General features: G+C 43.1%; 1 long non-coding RNA gene across 1 annotated transcript in view; it reads left to right on the top strand.

Annotated features, from left to right (window-relative positions):
* The window catches only part of LOC127601065 (uncharacterized), a 46,345-nt gene that overhangs the window by 24,823 nt on the left and 889 nt on the right, over window positions 1-20,633 (top strand). The gene's annotated exons all lie outside the window — the stretch shown is intronic.

A 20,633-nucleotide genomic window follows, 5' to 3' on the forward strand; every position in this document is an offset into this window, starting at 1 on the left:
AGTCTGAAGTAACTATGACATTCATGCCCTATGATGAGTGACCACAACACGATGAATACATTATGCTCTCTCTCTCTTTCTCTCTCTCTCTCTCTCTCTCTCTCTCTCTCTCTCTCTCTCTCTCTCTCTCTCTCTCTCTCTCTCTCTCTCTCTCTCTCTCTCTCACACGCACACACAGATGTTCCCCTCAAGGCCCATCAATTCCTGTGTGTGGCACCATCCTGCCATGAAACTCCAAACAAATGTGGGACTCTGGGGTGGGACATTAGAAAGAGGAGTCGCCAAACAGCCCCCCCCCCCACCCACACACATCATCAGTGCAGTTGCGCGCGGGGGGTGGGGCGGGGGGGTGCCCTGCATACACCCGGGGTCATCTGTATTCTGCTCGTGTTATGGCAATATTGATATTGGCAGGCAGGCGGCTGATATTGGCTATGTAATGACGCAATTAAAACCGCAGCCATTTTAGTATTATTGGCAAGAATGTGCAACCCCCCCCCCACACACACATTTCTTCTCCAAATATGATTTGGAAGTGAGAGGCAGGAGTTTTCCGCAGAGAACTCGTAATAACTGGGATTCGTCTTGTCGCATCAGCGTCAGGTTCGCCTGCCATGGCAGTTTATTAGAGGCAAGGTGTGAACTTTGGGCAAAGATATTCATTTTTGCAATTAAAAAAAAACTGTGTGGGGGAGGGGTCATCTTATCGTTAAGTAAATTTTGAAATTTCCTAAAAAGTTTGGGCGGAGTCACTTGATTGCAATTTATTACAGTTTGCCACTTTGCAAAAAAAAAATCTGCATGTTGCGTTTCCTAAAAATTATTTAGTGATTTATATTTCCTAAAAAGAAAAGATTTCACCTTGTTTGTCTGTCACTGCAGTTTATAATGGGTGCCAAATTTTAGCAAATATAAAAGTTATTGACCTTGTGCTTTCCTTTCAAGATGTTTTATCAATTATTAAATATTGGGCCTTATGGATGTCGTTTTCATCTGTCAATTTACTCTATTTGAAGTGAAATGAGTCAAGTTGTAGCAAATTACTGATGGCGTACTTCCTGAAAAAAGAAAATATTTTGGGTGATTTACAGTAGATTATTAAATATTGCACGATACGTAAATTGTCTGTCTGTGCAATTCATCAGAGACAAGGCCACCTTCTGCAAAGCTAAAAGAAAAATGTTCAAATATCTACAATTATTCACGTTGCAGTTTCCTAAAAAGAAAAGATTTAAGTTGTTGAATATTATTGAATATTTAGAGGTGCTTGATAGGTGTCATTTTCGTCTATCAGTGCAGTTATGACAGGCAAGGCGAGCCACTTTTTTGCATAGCTAAATTATTGATGTTGGACTTTCCTAAAATGAAAAGATCTCAACTGTCATAAATGATTAGTAGTATCTTAGTATCAGCATCGGTTTAATTCTTCAATGCAGTTTATTAGAGGTGCTCGGTGAACTTTTGGCAAAAATTTGTGAGCTGTAATTCACCTTGCAACAAACAGCATCCATCTGCATCATTTTCCGAACTGCACTCGAGTTGAGATTCAAATCTATAACGAGGCACAAATGTTTTTCTTGTCCATTATTGAAGTTGTTGGTGCGCACGCTACAGCCGCGATGATGGAAAAATGTAAATGAGGATGGGTAATATCTTTTTTTTTTTTTTTACACTCAGGTTATATACCTTGCAAATAAAAGCTTTCTTTACTCTGCCATATGTTGCTTCTTTGATGCGAGGGGAAAGGGGGGTGGGGTGGGGGCGAAGGGTTGTTTGGTGGGTTGGGCGTGCGATGGCTTCTTGTCACTTATGTTTCTGATTAGTGGCGTGATTTATGCCACCATCGCTCAAAATTTGCCACAGCAAATACGAAAATGAATTGTGACTGGGCCAGATGCAAGCAATAAAAGCAGATTCCCGTCGTAATCTGGGGTACTTATCTTATAGGGAGCTAATATAACGCACACTCCGATGTGGCAAAGTCTCTGCTTATTTTATGTAAAAAATGCTCCACCGTAAACGATGGGGAATAAATTGTGTTTTATGCGGAGGTGGGGGCGGGGTGCACTTGATGAATTTGGAACCATTTGGGAGGCCGATTTATCGACAAGACAAACCTGGTGCATATCACGGGAATTAATTACTTCAGACGTGATCTTTTCCTCCCATAATTCACCTTGCAACGAAAAGAAAACAAACAAAAAAATCACCTATTCATTACTACAATTGATGAGGCACTTTCTTAAAAAGAAGAGATTTCAGCTCTATTATTCCGTTGTTATTGAATATCGGGTTTGATCAGTCTTAGATTCAGGGGTGAGGATTCAACAATTCGAGAATGTACAAGAGCACAAATGATCGATGTTGCACTTTCTTCAAAAGAAAACTGTCAGGTTTGAGAGTGAACCGAATAATGTTCTGGATCCCCAAATGCAGACAGACTAAATGCGAATAACAAAAATATTTATTTTTAAAACCGATAAAAGTCCAAACAGAAAACGCTGGATACAAAGATCCAGGGGAAAATGAGGAAACGGCAAAATGCACAAGGTAACACTGAGAAGACAAACGAAACTGCAGAGAGTCCAATTTCCACGAAAAATAAGAGCAAGATCAAAGTGACAAAATAATGCCAACACTTAATGAAGTAAGAGAGCAAAACGACTACAAACGAGATCGAGAGGTCTGGAAAACAACACTTGAGCATAAACAGCAAGCAAGGTGAACAAGCCAACGAAGAGCGACAGAACTCCATCCATCCATCCATCCATCCATCCATCATCTACCGCTTATCCGGTGCCGGGTCGCGGGGGCAACAGCTTTAGCAGGGAAGCCCAGACTTCCCTCTCCCTAGCTACTTCTTCCAGCTCTCCCCGGGGGATCCCGAGTCGTTCCCAGGCCAGCTGGGTGACATAGTCTCTCCAGCGTGTCCTGGGTCTTCCTCTGGGTCTCCTCCCGGTGGGACATGACCGGAACACCTCACCGGGGAGGCGCTCAGGAGGCATCCGAATCAGATGCCCAAGCCACCTCATCTGGCTCCTCTCGATGTGGAGGAGAAGCGGCTCGACTCTGAGCCCCTCCCGGATGACGGAGCTTCTCACCTTATCTCTAAGGGAGAGCCCGGACACCCTGCGGAGAAAACTCATTTCAGCCGCTTGTATCCGGGATCTCGTTCTTTCGGTCACGACCCATAGCTCGTGACCATAGGTGAGGGTTGGGACGTAGATCGACCGGTAAATTGAGAGCTTCGCCCATTGGCTCAGCTCCTTCTTCACCACGACAGACCGATACAACGTCCGCACGCGACAGAACTCAGATTCCTTCAATAACGAGGCATAATTATAAATGATGGCCTGGAACAGGTGGGCCGGCTGCAGGGAAACAACTTTCATCCTAGCTGTAGCTGAAACAAAAACAAACAACAGACATGACAAAAATGCGAAAAATTATGTTGTACAACGATGTTTCGTCTGCTAAATGCAGTCTATGGAGGCGGGGCCAGTCAGCTTTGCGAAACGATAAAAGGCAAATTATTCATGTTGCACTTTGCTAAAAGGAAAATGCTTCACCTGCTATGTTCATTAAATCTTGTGATACAAGTGTCATTTTAGTCTGAGGTGAGGCCAGTCAACTTTCAGCACAGATTTATGTTCACTGATGTTGCACTTTCTCAAAAAGAAGACAAACTGTCAATGTTGGAATTTCATCCCCCCCCCAAAAAAGTCATAATTTGTTGGTCAACTTTTATGCAAGATAATACAGGACAAATAAGATTGCACTTTCCAAAAAATAAGTTGTTAAATTTTATTCTCCGGACTGTATTACAGGTGATACGAGCCACCTTTTTAAAAGTACTGATGTTGCGCTTTAAATATTTGTTTATATCGGTTCTGGGTTCCTCCATGCATTGCAGTTTATTCACAAAGTGTCAACTTTTGAGAATGCAGATTCCTGTTGTAACCTGGAGTCTGTGTTCTACACAGCTAATATAACCCACGCACAGTGCTTTTTCTTTTTTTTTTTTTTTGGAAAGGCGATGGGGAATAAATTGCGTGTTTTTAGTCCTCGCTTGATGAATTAGGAACATTTTGGTAGGCCGACTTATCTACAAGACAAACCTGGTGGAGATCACGGGGATTAATTGCTTCGGAGGTGTGCGACGTAGTTTCCCCTCCTGTCCCCCCCGCCCTCCCGTCCTGTCGCCTAAACAATGATTAATCACCCTTTAAGCATCCTCATGAGGCTGCCGACCCGCCGCTTGCAAAACCCGAGCCGGGGCCTTTTCCACCCCAATCCGATGGGGGCCGGACGGGCAGGTGGGCTGCCAGGTAGCGACCCAGGCAACCTGTCTTCGTTGGTTATCAGATTAGGGAAAGTGTCTGGGAGCAGACGCACAGGAGCAGTGCTGTTGTTCCTCACTGATCCCCGACCGCCCCGACAACATGCATCCCATCCCTCCCTGATCGTCCCCCTCCTCTTTCTCCTCCTCCTCCCCATCGGGCTCAGCTGCCGCTTACGACAAACCCCATCATCCCTTTCCAGCCACATGGTTGCCTGCCAGCATCGGACTGCATCAAACGGTGCCAATTTGTGTTGGGGCAACTTCTTAGTCCTTTACAAACATTAAAAAAATAAAACTTTTTTGTGATTTTTTTTTTTTTCAAAAACACATTAATGATTAACCTCGAACCTGCTTTATCAAAGTTTATTTGGGCTGGAAAGGCCCACACAAATGTCATGCAGCAAGGAGTTCACTCTGACACCCCAACACGACTTTGAAAGTGGTGCGTTTGGAGAAGCAGAGTGTGCGCGCAGCGCAATTCCAAAAGCACGGGAGACAGCAGCCAGAGGTCTGCTACCGTTTTCCAGTGAAATATAAAATAGCTTTTTTATTTTCTTTGAACATTAATTTTATGCAACAGGCTGTGGGCCAGTTGAAATTTGCGTTTGATGGGTGTTGCAACACAGTGACTTTTTTCCCCCCCCAACACTTTGCACAGTGCTCCTCCAGTCCTTTTTTTTTTTGGACCATGTCAAATGTTCTTTTTAGGTTGCTAAAAATGTACATGTGGTTACAATTAACCTGTCGGTCATACATTCAGCGCCCCGGAGTTCGACGTTTGATGGCTAAATGAGCAATCAAGAGTCACCAGGAGATGGAGTTCAATAATGTGAAAAGGAGATTTTTCACTTGGGAGCAGGTGATCAATAATTGAAGGCTGACGAGGACACGGGCGGCACGCTAGCTGTGGTCAGCAGGCGGAAGGAGGTCACCTTGTCAATATTTCAGTCCATCTCAATGCAGGAAATATCAACTCGGGCTGCTCCCTCGTTGTTTTGCTCATATCTAGCCACGTCACAACTCTGACTGGATCTTACGTCAGGCGACGTGTACAAATTGCGCCTTCTAAGCCCTCCTCAAAACTCACTTGTATTCTTTGGCGTTCGACTCAGCATGACTTAGATTTGCTCTTGATTTTACTGCTTGGTGCTTTCTACCGCCTTTAGTACCGATTCATCTTACTGTTTATTGTGTATGGTAAATCGCTCCATGTACAGCACTTTGTATGCAGCGATGGCTGTTTGAAAGTGCTCTAGAAATACTGTTGACTTGACTTGACTTTAACAAACCACTTTACTTTGACATTAATTGTAGAAAATAATTCACAACAGGTGCTCTTCAAACATGATGTGGCGGGGAGATTTAAAAGGCATGAAGAAGCTGAGAAACGGTGTCAAAACGCATTGGAAAATAAACTCCTAACAGAGTGCCTCTGCTTCTTCATGTAAAGGCTTTACTTTGTTTTAATAAACCAATTACTTACAACCGAGTAATGCGATGATTCCTACGTATAGATTATTGTATTTTGATATTCCTGTAGCGCTATTATTTTCGGTACGTAGTACCTACATATCTACCAGCTTGTTAGCTACCTTGCTAGCTACCGAGCTAGTTAGCTAGAAAGCTAGCCACCCACCTAGCTAACTATATCTATCAAGCTAGCCTGCTGCTAGCTGTAGGCCTCTCTTCATCCATCCATTATGAATGACAGCAGGGATGTGAACTTAGCATAGCTTTCACAGCCATTTCAACGTGTGCTTCTTTTACATCGTATGTATTAAACAAAGGAAAAAAGAAAAATCAAATGCGTTTCTCCCTTCGAACCTGCAACGGCATGGACCATAAAAGAAGTAAATGAAGGCGTAAATCAGGCGGCATATTGTAAAATGTACTGGTGTCTTCCCGCAAGCCGTAATGAAGCAGTCATTATGATTATTTTATAGGACGCAAGTTTTTAAAAAACTACAAGAATGCATTACTCTGCATAATGAACAGATGTTGCAGGCAACAAGCACATGCATTATGCATAAAAAATGATTTCAATTTTGATTGTAGATGCTGATTTATTGAGACAAGTCTTGCTTACCAGCGTAATGGATTTAGGATGTGCTTTTGTTGTGTTATTTCCATAATTAATAACAGGCGGGCGGCGCATTATATATGCTTTGTATTCATAAAGATGAGAGGGCTGGAATTATGGCAGATAAAACGCAACTTTCCAAAACACAACCAAATTAATTATACATAAAACTTGAAGCCTTTCCCAGGCAAAGCAAGAAGAATGAGTCTACTCCGCACCACCTTTCATGTCGTCAATCTCACTCGTCTCTGCTGTCATTGTGCTGTTTCAAATATTGTGACATTCCTAATTGATGGAAATGGAGAAAACGCTCGCGGTGAATCGGTGGCTGCTCCACACCGGCAGAACATTGTGGCCCGTTGTCAGAATGTGACATCTCAACTTTTTTTTTTTTTTTGTAAAAAGGACGTTTTTCCTCATCTAACGGTTTCAAACGACTTGTGTGATTAACATTGTAGCGTTCGGTTGTGCCACAACATTCAGCGTAGTCAACAGCAAGAAGAGGCAGAGAAGGTCCCCAACTAGGCTCTAATAGTAGTTGGTGTTACCACAGAGCAGAGATAATATATTCCTTTAAGTATTTTTGTGTGCTCGGTTTGTTTGTTGCTGCTGCTGTGTGTTGCTGAAGGTTAATAATTAGCATCTGAAGTGTAATTTGGAATTCCCTCTCTATCCCTGTAGGTGGCCTTAGAATGTCCACCTGGCGTCAGTAACACGATTCTATTCTATATTTGCTGGTCAGGGAGAATCCAGTTTCAGCAGTGTGTGCGGTCCTATAGTGGGGTGGAGTGGCTGTTGTCATCCATCACCAACAGCACTGGTCAAGATCCCTTTTTTTTAGGACTGAAGTAAACTAGTAGATTGAAAACCGCAGCTGGTGCACAAAGCCATGACATCAGCGCCTTGCCAGGTATAAAAGACACGGGCCTGACAGGGGAGAGAGGCTTTTTTACATCCATGCCTTGGGCCACTCAACTTTTTGGAAAGACTTCACTCTGACATTGGTAGAATAAAATCTTTTCCCAATCAGCCGTGGTCCCTGAAGTGCTCATTCGTCGGGAAACAGCCACCGATCACCGAGTGTTTTTTGAAGACCAGCGAAGCAGCAAAAACCATATACCACACATCTATGCTAATTTCCATTAGCCATCTATGTGGTTTCACGTTGTGTGTTCGCATGAAGCTACTCGGCTTTTGTTCGACGAGTGATTCACATTCGACAAAATACCTTTTGGTGGTATATTTTTGTGTTTCAATATCTGTCAATATATGTGTCAGTTTTTCTTTAAACGTCTGCTGGGAATGACAAACGGTGTGAGGCAGTCGTATTTAGCCTCTTATTTGCAGAATCGTGTGAACGAAAGTCTTTTCCTGTCTTTGTGATTTTATACAGTCGTCTCATTTATTTACGGATTAAAAAGTGAGCAAAGATACCAAAGCAAACTAATTTGTCTTTTAATTTTTTTTCATGTTGAAGTGTCTTTAATAAGGTTAGATGTGTTTGAAAGAGAGAAAAAAAACATCCCACAAGGGATTGGCTACAGTTTCACTCATGATGAGAGCCACTAAGCTTCTGCTTATGATTCCTACTGTTGTGACAAGCCTAATTGGTATTAATGGGCCAAAAAAATAAATAAAAATGTTCCTTGCGTCTTTTTGCACTCTGGCCTGGCCGGCGTGTCGCAAGAACTCGCCCGGCAAACCTCATCCAAGGCCCGCTTGACTTGTCTCCCTGCTCATGGCAGAATTAATGATTTGAAGACACATCGTCGGTTAATAATTGATTCCCGCCCTGAGGATGGTTAGGAGCCGAGTAAAAAGACTAATAAATCATTTGTGCCGCTGCCAGTTGTCACTTTGGATTATTTCTGGCATTGTGATAAACTGCCGCACCTGCCAGCTGCCGCCATCGCCACTCTTTCTCCTGGAAGTGACAACTGAAGCCAAAGTCCGAATGCTGGACTTAAGCCGGGGTAAAAATTACTCGCGCTTGGCTTAATTTTTATTTTTTTTTCATAACAGGACATATGCGCAGTTTCTGACCCAGTCAGGATATTTCGCCGTCTATCTCGAGTCTTTTAAACATACGTGACCCCTTTTCAGCTGGGTTTTGATCCGCCGGAGTCGAGTTGCTCTCACCCGTACCCGGGATAAGGAGCTAAGGTTACGGCTATAATTTAAAGAATAGACAAAAGTCAGGACAAGAGAGAGAAGCTTACGACTGTGAGAAATGGAAAGAGATCGAAGGTTTTGGACTGGGAACGTAGAAGTGGTGAGAAAGGGAAGGAAGAGGACACAAGGGTAAAAGATGAGATGAAAAGCAGGCTTAAATCTCAAATATAAATAAATAGTCTACAAAGTTTTGCTTCAGATTTTGCCGGACAAAATGCATCAACTTCCCCAAAAGTTGGGTTGCGGATACATAAATGAAAAACGCATTGTGCACGAGTCATTAATTCATTATTCATGAGGCTGATCAAATATTTAAAAACAGCCCCAAGTGGACACATAAAGTATTTTCAAGCCATTTAAAATGAAGAAGTAGTCTGTGAGAGGTGACTAAATATTTAGACTGATAGCTACGACGCATCAATTAATGATGCTTCCTTTTTTTTTTTTTTGTCTCCCCGGAAACCAGCGACTGATGACTTTGACGGCTTGACAAAAAGACCGCATCGTCGCTGTCGATGTGTCTGTCACTTGAAGAGGATATCAAACGCCATTGACAGCATTCCTAATCCCAAACTCCATTCCGATCTCCCAAGTTCTTGTGCAGTTAAAAGTTAATGACCATCATTTTTCTTCTTTATTCATTTAGTGTACAATAATCTAACTGTAACATGTATTTGTTACATATTTTGATGCATTTTTATGCTTTAAAAAACATTTATGTCTGAATATTTTTTTTGGGGGGGGGGGGCGCTTGGAACGGATTTGGGGATGGAAAAAGCGCCTCTCCTGACGAATTTTTCTAGTTAAGAAATTTCTTCCAGAACCAATTTACTTTCGTAAGTAGAGGTTCATATGTGGTCATCATTTCACACACATGTCGGTCCAGAGTATAAATGGCACCCCTGGCCAAACTATGAGAAAAACTGCGACTCACCAGTCTAGTCCGGAAAATACGTTACTTCATTCCCAATCCTAACTTCTTACCCATAGCAATGATCAATTTCACACAATTGCTCAGTTGTTTAATGATCGATGATATCCCGCCTGACTTCATGTAAGCACGCACGCCACTCAAAGCAGAAATCCGCTTCGCGACGTCTTATTTGATCATAGCCTCACTGCTGTTTTCTTCCGTCGCTTTTATTTCCCGACGCGTGGTGAGCGTGGCAAACTTGTCCCACCGTTGCTTTCGCCTCTTCGCTGCATGAACAATGTGCGCTTTAAAGAAAGTGCCTTTAAAATGTAAATAACAGCCGGGGTGTGCCACTCGGGCGGGAAATCAATTTGCCTGCCGCTTATACAAATGGTAATACAGTTTTTACCCCCGACATTGCGCTGCATCGTTCACGCCCCCACGATATTGCAGGTTTTCGAAGCTTTTTTTTTTTTTTTTAACAATCTGCAGGCAAACTGGAATTTAGTCATGTTCGACAATAGTCTCCATTTCTTGACACCAAGTGCTACATTGAGTTCAGGCTTTAAGGAATACTGTAAAGTGTATTTAAATTTGTTATACGTGTGCGTGATTGGGGTCAAACTATCCCAAACTTGTTTGAATTTGCTCTCTCTATATCGCAGATTTTCACCAATAGCGTGTTTGTTCCGGCAAACTGTGAACATAATCTCCGTATCAAAGGAGGCTGGATGGTTTACCGTTTAAAAAAAAAAAAAAAAAGATAAAAGCCTGGCGGGGGGTTTATTGACACTCGAATTCAAATCGACCGACAATCTCCTTAGCACTTCATGACTACCAAAAGGCAAGTCGGGGAACTAAAGGGGAGCTGTAATGTCGCATCAAGAGGGAAGAGGTGTGTGAATATAGATAACACTCCCGAGGCAGCCGTGACAAAGATAATTGTCGTTTAGAGTCCCCAGGAAGCCAATCATGTTCCCAGGATGAGCGTTAAGGTGTCGCATTCCGGATGTCACCGCCTTATCTGTTTCTATAACAAGCATTGGACAACACGTAGCCTGTTGTTACTCACAGGACAACGATGGAGGACTAAAGGCGAGTAGACAGAGATGAAAGGATGTAAAGTTGCAGTGCCGTGAAAAAGTTCACTCAGGATTACAAGGTTAAGACCGTGAACGTAGGGCTGCAGAGAGATGCTTTGACTTGGATTGTTGGACTAAGGATGGAAGGTTCGGACTATGAATATTGAGTCAGATATATAGACTGGGAATGTTGGACGAAGCCAGGGGTCGGCAATGCATAATGTTGAGCCATATTGGACCCCCCAAAAAAACCCCAAATATGTCTGGAGCCGCAAAAAAATTAAACGCCTTATATAAGTTACACAAAAAAAATACACAATGAGCCTTTATTATTATAAGCCCCTCCCTGCCCCCGTGCAGTGCAGCCTGTAGAGCAGGGGTGCCCAACCATTTTTGACCATAGAGCGACTTTTCGATCAACCAACCACCCGCGATCGATCCGTTACCACACGCGCGTATACGCACGCACTTACACATGCATGCCATAATGATTTTTATTTTTTAAACAGCCACTTGCCAGGCATCCCACCCTGCTAATAGAAACAAGTGCCGCAGGTTATGATGCAAATCTTCATTGACAAAAATGTTGAAATGTAATATTTATTCTATTTTTACAGCATTGGAAAGCATTAAGAATGCTTGTGTCATGTTTGTCCTCTTACAGAAACCATATAAAACAAAAATATAAATATATTCGTCCTCCATCTTTTTCCATTTTCAAACATTTTTGAAAACGCTGCAGGGAGCCACTAGGGCGGCGCTAAAGAGCCACATGCGGCTCTGGAGCCGCAGGTTGCTGACCCCCGGACTACAGGTATAAACCAAATCTAATAACATTCCTTTATGTGCCAAATATTGGACTTGCGTCAAGTATTAGAAACACGATACAGTTGACCCTCCTCCAGCAAACTTCAACAATAAATAATATGAACCAAAAGTGAACATGATCGAATTCATCAACCAAGCATTGTTTTGTAATCTCATTAGTCCGAGCGTGTTTCTGATGAAGCGACTGCATACAGTGCCGTTTGCATGCTGTATATTTATGGATACATGATATATGGAGTAGATGTAATCCTAAATGAGCCATTTCATCGCGACATGTGTCACATGACAGCATGTGGAAATTATTTTGAATGCACGTGTGTGCGTTTACGCATGCAGTGATCCATCAAACATTAATCTCCACTTGTCAAATAACGCGTACGACTGCAGCGCAATGTTATTTCTCACTCGATACACGTACATATAATAGGACTACACTCTATTTATTTATTTATTTTGTTTTCTTTCTTTTTTTCTAGGCTGCCTGCCTGCAAAGATTTCATTGGATTCTTTATGGTGGACGTCATTATTTATGTATTTGATTATTTGGTAAATTATTTATCTATTGAATTATTAATTCCTCTTCACGACTTCCATTATTCATGATTTAATTTGAGATTATTGCATCAAGACGCTGCCTTGTTGCAGACGAGGATATTAAATCTATGTCTCCGGCACGTCTTGTTTTTCCCTTCGTCGTCTTTGTGTTGTCAAAGCGAAAGAAGCAGAAAAATAAAACGCAACATCTTGCTGTAATGCACACAGACATACCGCACACTCAAGTGCACACGCTCCTACGTGATAGCACGTTGAAGTTCGCTACCAAACAAAATATAGAACGGAGATAATAACACAAGGGCTGTTTCAAAGAAACACACAACTCTGCCTACAAGTCTGCGATTTCAATGCTAACTCGTAATGGCAAAATGGAATAGCGGGTGTCCAAAATTGCAAGAAGCAATCTGTGTAACATCGTTGTGAAGTAATTGCACATGCAGTGACGCTGTAGCATGGCTGCAAACTTGAAGGTGAATCGCACTGGGGGTCAACAACACAGACTGAGGGGTGCGGCAAAGCTTCAGTTATTATTTATGAATGTGTGTGCACCGGAGCGTGATGTCAACACACACAGAGTAAAGTACCCCAACACAAAAAAGGGATGCAGTAGCCGAAACAACTTCGGGTGAATTAAATTTGGGTTTGAAGGCTGTCTCTAGGTTCTAAACTAAGGTTCGGGATTTCAAGTATGTTTGTTAGGCCAGGGGTGTCAAACCCATTGTTGTCGTGGGACTGTGAATTTTGAAACCAAATGTTTCACCACCTCCACATATTCCATACACAGGGAACAACATATTGATGGGTAACTTGTTTTGAAATCAGAAGTCAAGAATACTGGCTTGTTCAAATATTCGTTCATTCATTCATCTTTAAAGCCGCTTGATCCTCACTAGGGTCGCGGGGGGTGCTGGAGCCTATCCCAGCTGTCTTCGGGCAGTAGGCGGGGGACACCCTGAATCGGTTGCCAGCCAATCGCAGGGCACACAGAGACAAACAAGCATCCACGCTCACACTCACACTGAGTGTTTAGAGTATTCAATCAGCCTGCCATGCATGTTTTTGGAATGTGGGAGGAAACCGGAGCACCCGGAGAAAACCCACGCAGGCCCGGGGAGAACATGCAAACTCCACACAGGGAGGCCGGAACTGGAATCGAACCCGGTACCTCTGCACTGTGAAGCCGACGTGCTAACCACTGGACTACCGGGCCGCCTGTTCAAATATTGTTGTTAGGAATTAGATATGACTATTTGAAATGATGGTTCAGATTTCAGCAAGCATCATGAAAGTTGACATGTTTGATTTGCTTTCGCGGGCCACATAAAATGATGTGGCGGGCCAGATCTGGCCCCTGGAACTCGACTTGAACACCTGTGTGTTAGGGTTTCAAACTAGCATTAGGGTTTTGGAGCAGTGTTATTGTTACAATCTTCCTAGGTTAGGGTTTCAAACTAAAGTTCTCAGGCTGGGCTAAATTTCACAGATTTATCTGCACACGTGCACACTTAGCAGTTGAAACCAGTTAAGGCGATTGACTCGCACATTGTCACACGGGCAAAACAGAACCACCCTCCTCCGTTGGGGCGGGCAAGACTGTATCGGAGTTGGAACCATTTTGGAAAGATTAGACGTTTTTCTGTATCTGCCCAAAAAAGCCGTAAATATGCAAATATGCAGTTACTGTTCGTATAATATTGTGAATATTAAATATAAAAGGGTCGTATTGTCTTACTATTGAGGACAAAGGGTTATTAGTTATTGATACAGGGCCTTGACATGGACATTAAGGCTATCAAATATGTCTTTTTTTTTTTTCCATATCTGCATCAAGACATTGTAGAAGACTTCCACTTTGCATCCCTTTCATGCCATCTGCCTATCAGTGACGGCCTATCAAGAAACAATCAACAGGACCATCTGCGGTCTGCTATCCAGTTCCCGTCTTCCCTCCAAAGCAAATAATGACAAACGGGGAAAAGGCAGGGTGACTAAGTCAGCTGTGACTTGTCCGCCGTCCAACTGCAGAAGCTCCATCAAACACAGACACAGTGGCGGTGGCGGTGGTGGGGGAGAAAGGAAAAAAAAATACTGTTTGACTGGTGTCGTAATGGCAGCTTTAATCTGGATTTACACAGATTAGGCAAAGTGAGTGGATCAGGACGCCTGCTGATTAGCGTCACAATTTAACTCTGTGATCAGGAGGCTTGTACAAGTTCAAAACTTTGTGTTTGGTGTGTGCGAGCCAGCAAGCACGCAAAGATGAACAAAAATGAAAGATGCGAGTAGCCATCGGCGTTCATGCCGCTCGACATTATTGTAGTGCTGGGAAATGTCGTCATGATACTTTCGTAGGTTTTTTTTAAAGTATTAGTAGAAAAACGTGATGCTTTTTGTCACCGTGACGTTTAAAAGGCTAATCCAAGCCAGAGTTTGAGTTTCGGGCTTTCGGTTAGGGTAAGGTTAAGTAATTGCAACATGTGTGTATTTTGATGTATTTGTTACATCGTTTGATGCATTTTTATGCTTTAGAAAACATTTCTGTCTGAATTTTGGGGTGTTTGGAACGGATTAGACCATTTGCATGGAAAACACGTCTTTACTTACATTGTCGAGTTAAAAAATTTCATCCAGAATCAATGAATTTCATAATTAGAGTTACCGCTTTATTAGAATGCAGTTCGGGCGACTTGTTGGGGCGCATCATACGCTCAAAGAAAAATGTTGACTTTGCCTTTAAAAAAAAAAAAAAAGGAGCATTCGCGAACAAATCACCGTACTTGCCATTTGGCTTCTTTTCATTAGCCGCCGGTTGCGTGGCAAGAAAACCCGCATGAGCGTCCGAAGGTGGGACCAGCGCCTAAGATAAAACGGTGCAAAAATGTGGCGGATGAGGAGGAAGATGAGGAGGATGAGGCCGTAATGAAGCCAGCTGGTGGGCGTCCAGACAGGCAGCGCAGGATTGATGCAGGCGGCGACCCACGAGGGGAGGACGAGCAGGATGTATGGCGGCCAGGCGGCTGTATTGTATCAGGATCCTCCAGGAGGTGCTTCTCCTTCCAGGGAGCGTGCGGGCCTCCGGGCCCTGCCAAGCGCCGCGTCTGCTAATCGGCCAGCAATTACTAAACTAATAGACCTTCGCGCGCGCGCCGTGGCGCCATCAGGGGAAGAGGACACAAAAGCTTCCGCTTTTCAGCCTGCATGAAGGTAGCCCAATCCCAACAAATGTGAGAGCCCGAATCAAGCTTCAAAAAGCATAATTGGAAATCTTGAAACCCTAATTTAAAGCCTAAAAAAATTTGAAAAGAGTAAAGAATCAAAATGATGGTCATTTAACTTTCAACTGCGTCCTCATCGTCTTCTTTTGCCCTATTTAGTCCATGTTCTATCTCGGAAGTGGTTTTTGCCTTGCGTTTTGTAAAGAACACGTTCGTAAGTAGAGGTAACATTGTACCGGCAAAACGAACTTGATGTAAATGCTCGGTGGACCAGATAAAAGAATAGAGGCAGACTATTTTGGTCACCCCTGCATGCTTTCAGTGCTGGTGGAACTAAACACCGTGTGAAAGCTTCTCAGCTAAATCTCCAAATAAGTTTTGGTGGCAGTCTGGCGTCCCACCGTTGGAACATTTGAAATGAGTTTTTTTTGGCTCACATCATTGTTCATCATGTGCTAAGTTGGAAAACAAATCATTTTTTGGGGGCGTTCTCTCTTTCCATTTGCACAATGAGCCATAAGCAATCGGATCTAAATGACATTTAAACCAAAGAGAATGAGAACATAACGATCTGTCCGCCTCAGTGGTTGTTGGATACAACTGAAGTGAAGATGTGTGACGACCACGTTTCTGCAAAACGGTGTCGACTCTTGTTGGGGAACCCGTGGAGACTCCGAGGGTGAAGGTCCGGGGTCAGGGAGGGTCCAGACTACATCAAACGTGCTGATAGAGTGTGTGTGTGTGTGTGTTATCACTTTGCAACACAAAGTGAGTGAAGCATCCCTGACTTGATAAAAGCACATCTCTCTTTTTGTTCACCTCAAATGCAGTCCTGTTAACATTTGGCTTAATGGGAAGCCGCCCATTGACTGATGCTCAAATAAAACCTGACAACCCCCCCTGAGCCCCCCCCCCACCCCCCCCAGCCCTCCCCAAAAAAGACTCATGGTGATGCACTTGAAATAAAGCTAATTTTTGTTTTGGGATTTAAAAAAATTAAAAAAGCAATTATGCAACCGTCAAACACACAGCTGGCTGATTAATGGACTTTATGGATTAATGCATGCATATCTATCAGGTAGATTTTATTTTTGGAATGAATTTTATTTCTTTATTTATCCATCCATCCATCTTCCGAGCCGCTTGATCCTCACTAGGGTCGCGGGGGTGCTGGAGCCTATCCCAGCTGTCTTCGGGCAGTAGGCGGGGGACACCCTGAATCGGTTGCCAGCCAATAGCAGGGCACACAGAAACGAACAACCATCCACGCTCACACTCACACCTAGGGACAATTTTAGAGTGTTCAATCAGCCTGCCACGCATGTTTTTGGAATGTGGGAGGAAACCGGAGCACCCGGAGAAAACCCACACAGGCCCGGGGAGAACATGCGAACTCCACACAGAGAGGCCGGAGCTGGAATCGAACCCGGTACCTCTGCACTGTGAAGCCGACGTGCTAACCACTGGACTACCGGGCCGCCTTCTTTATTTATTTTTAAGTCATTTAAAAAATAAATTACAACCCTTCATAATCATACTAGCTCAAGTTTTGAAAAGATGCTTTCAATATTTCCAATAGGAAAAAACTAAACGGGACACCGACTTTTTGTATGATCATGACAGGTGATGCAGTCTCCACCGAGAAGAATCATCTTTCTGTCTCTCGCCAACATGAAAGCGGTGACACTGCCTGCTTCTTTCTTTGGAGTGCTAACATCTCTATTTGTGCTCCCGGGGGAGTCCCAGTTGTCGGCGGGCGCGCCCCATCCCCTCTCCCTCCTTCCAAAGAAATTCGCCTCGTTTGTTTTGTGTCAATCCACTCACATCTTGCAATGCTGTTGCGCTGCCAGCTTCCCAGGGGGGAAACGACAGGTTTTATTTCTACTTTTAATGCCAAGAAAGACAAAAGTATTCTCTCCATATTTTCGGGTGAGGATGTGACACTCAGTGGATAAGGTTAGGGCATTGAATTATCTGAATTTGAGTGTGAATGGTTATTTGTCTATATAAGCCATGAGCTTGGCAGGTGACTAGTTCAGGAGGTAGGCCGACATCGTTTCTCTCTGTGGTTGAGCCATTGATTAAAATCCATGTCCTGATACTTTTGCCCCAAAAAATAAATTAAATCACATTCTTTTTAAGCAGCCATTCCATCCTTGCTTGCTACAAATTATGTCTCCACATGACTAAACTGCATTTAAAAATAGCTTCTAGAAGCCCAGTTCTCAAACATGATGTTCGGGGGCCATTTGCGGCCCGAAAGATGATTTTTTTTTGTCGTCCCGTACTTGACATCAAAGTTGGTTGGCCCAGCCTCGATATTTTTCTTTAGTTTGAATTCATTTGAATTATTTTTATCTTCCATAATATACTGGTGTTTGTTGTGTGCCGTTCTGCTGTCGCATGTTTTCAATACTAAAAAAAAAAAAACGGTCTTTGTCTCTCGGCCGAGTTTGCATTTGCGCACCTTACAATTGACCAACATGGCTCCACAATATCGACGTCAAAGTCTGCCGACTTCCTGTGCCTTCCTTCTCAGGCCCTAATAATAAGACATTGTGGAGCCTCAAAGCAGGTGCAACGACGCCCACTTTCCCCTCCGCTCACCCCACAGATGTTTCCCTTGAAAGGCGGCGGCGCGCCTCCTCCACCTCAAGTGTGTCGACCTCGCCGGCAGCCATTCAAGTGGTGTCTTTTCTTCCCTTTGACAAACCTGCGAGGTGAAATGACAGGAGAGCGGCGAGCAGGTAAAACGCCTCTTAAACACCTCTGATAGGCGTTTGTGGAGCGGCGGTGACAACAAGAGGATAATGCCATACCAGAGTAGTGGCGGTGCAAAGAAGTAGGAGAATGATTGAATAAGGCTAATTAAAGTGGTTATTCATCAAGCCAGCACCTGTGCCAGCGAGGCCTTTTTTTTTCTTTTAAAAAAACGTTTTTTGCTACTCAACAGTTGCGTTTAACTCCTCGTCAATGCCAATCAGCGATTAATGAGACGACGCCGAGCTGGCGGCACAAAATGTCAAATTGTCTTGTGTAATAAATGACATTGAGCTTTTGCATTTGTTTTTCATAAAATTAATGCAATGCAATTAAACGTTTTTGTGTCGTAACGGCCGTCTAAGGGAAGACGTAACTCAAAAGTAGCAGTGACAAAAATACATTTGACACCCCTGCCATAGAGGAAGACAATCATATAATTCACAAGAGCAATGAAAATGAAAAACAAAAATCAGGCTGGACTTACCCTACAGATCTCAATGCACAAGGATTCACTTATGGTGACTTTGTATCTTGCACTTGACAAAAATAATCAGAAAAAAAAATCTAAAACTAATCCTAAAGCCAATAAAAACGATGCATAATAAAATGCTAACAAACACGTTCTAAAACCTACTCAAAGCTAACAAGTTTTAAAAAAAGTCAAATGGAATTAAAACCTACTCAAGAAAAATCCAAAATTATAACTCTGGTAGTTGCCATACTTAACACCCACATTTCCGATGTGAGAAATTGCAACCAACAAACCTCAGGTCAGCAGTTTAGCGTCTGTCTTAGATGATCAAAACATCCATTTGCTTTTCTAGAAGTGTCTACTTCACTGCCATTCGAAGAGCAGAGTCAGAAGAAGAGTTATGTTGCTGCCTAGAAACGCAGACAGCTTGCCTGTCAGAGCAAAGTGGGGTCGCATCACGAAGGGTGTCCATGGCGAAGCGTTCCTCGAACAAAAACAATCTCGGCAGGAGCAGCGGTAGCAGCATCTACAGTATATGTTCTCCCATCTATCAAAACACATTTAAGTCGATCTGCAATTAGCATGTGGAGGAGCGAGCCCATAATTATCGTGAACTGGAACGTCATGTGATGGAAAATAATGGTCGCTTATGGATAATAACCTGCTTGTTTCCATTTGGTGAGCAATAAACTTATAAATAGCAAACTGGAACATTCACTTTGCGCTTGTTTGCTTGGGGGCAAACCGAGTAAGTTGTGTTGGATTTCGGAAGAATTTCAATCGGGTTCTTGTTTTGACAAGCACTACTTTCAAAATTTCAGCATCCACTTGAACACCGTGGTCAACTTCATTGAACTTTTAAAGTTGACAATTTTGTGACTTTTTTGTGTTATTTTTATCAAATATTCACACATTACAAATAAGACGATACTGATATTCAATCGTAAAATAAAAAATGAAATGCTCTCCCTGTTATTCATGTTATGGTGTCATGTTGTGGAATAATTTAATTTAAATTAAAAATCAAGAGACTATTTTGATATACAGGTTTGTTTTTTGTTTTTTTTTTGGGGGGGGGGGATTCTTTGCTGCTATATTGGATGTACTCGTATCAACAGATACTTGGTCGCCCTAAAAAAAACAAAAAACTTGGTGAAGAGCGTCAATATAGGGGTGCGCGCTTCTCCAATCAGACGATCCACAACGCGTATCTCAATACATGGCGTGCGATACCATTCAAGTATGATTTGGGTTCAATTCAACGCACTCGACTTTTGAATCAAAACCTGTTTTCCGATTCCAATCGTTTTGTGTTACACCTTGAAGCAAAATAGGGAAAAAGCAAGTCCTCTAATGGAATTCATTCTCATACACACTTGTGTCATCCTGAGTGAAAAATGCCCCCCCCCCTTCCCCAATTATGTCAATTTACCGCCATGTTCTTCTTTGTGTATATATATATATATATATTTTATTTCCACCGCTCAGCTAAGGCCATATTTTCCATATTTATTCACCGGCTTGCCACCGCAATAAAACATCAGGATAGGCGCTGAAATGTTGTTGTTTGTTTGTTTTTTTAATTTAAGCCTTGAGCTTTTATTTGAGAAAGAATACCTTCTGTTGACGGGATTTGCCGGCATTTCCTTCTCAATCCATCTGTTTTTTTTTTGTTTTTTTTTAAGGTGATGGCAGGAGGCGGCTGTGGGGAAGGGGCGGGTGGTGGACGTGGTGGTGGAGGAGGGCGCAAAAGAGAAGAAGAGGATGTTTTTGCGTGGTGTCATTGTGCTTGATGCAATGTAGGTCAGCATTCTGCGCGGCGCCAGATAAGACACCAGGAACAAGTGTTGAGCGCACTTACAAGCACATATCTGTCCATGGAGAAAGTGACAGATCTACAAGAGCCCCCTCTCTCTCTCTCTCTCTCTCGCTCTCTCGCTCTCTCTCTCTCTTTCTTGTCCATCCTTTTTTGTTTGTTGTTTTTTTTTGGCCCGCTAAGTGTTTCCTTTCCCGTCGTCATTAGCATTTTTGCAAAAAAAAGGGGGCCAGATTTGGGCCTATCTGCTGCGGCGTCGGGCCTGGCCCAGCTCGTTATCTGCGCACTACAGAGGTGCAGCTGTTGAGCAAAATGGATTTGCTGATTTTTAAAGGGAGATGAGGGTTGGAGGGGGGTCAAAAAGGGTGGTAGGGGGGAGGGATAGAATCAGGTAT

The sequence above is a fragment of the Hippocampus zosterae genome, chromosome 5 (assembly GCF_025434085.1).
Source record: "Hippocampus zosterae strain Florida chromosome 5, ASM2543408v3, whole genome shotgun sequence".
Taxonomy (NCBI): domain Eukaryota; kingdom Metazoa; phylum Chordata; class Actinopteri; order Syngnathiformes; family Syngnathidae; genus Hippocampus; species Hippocampus zosterae.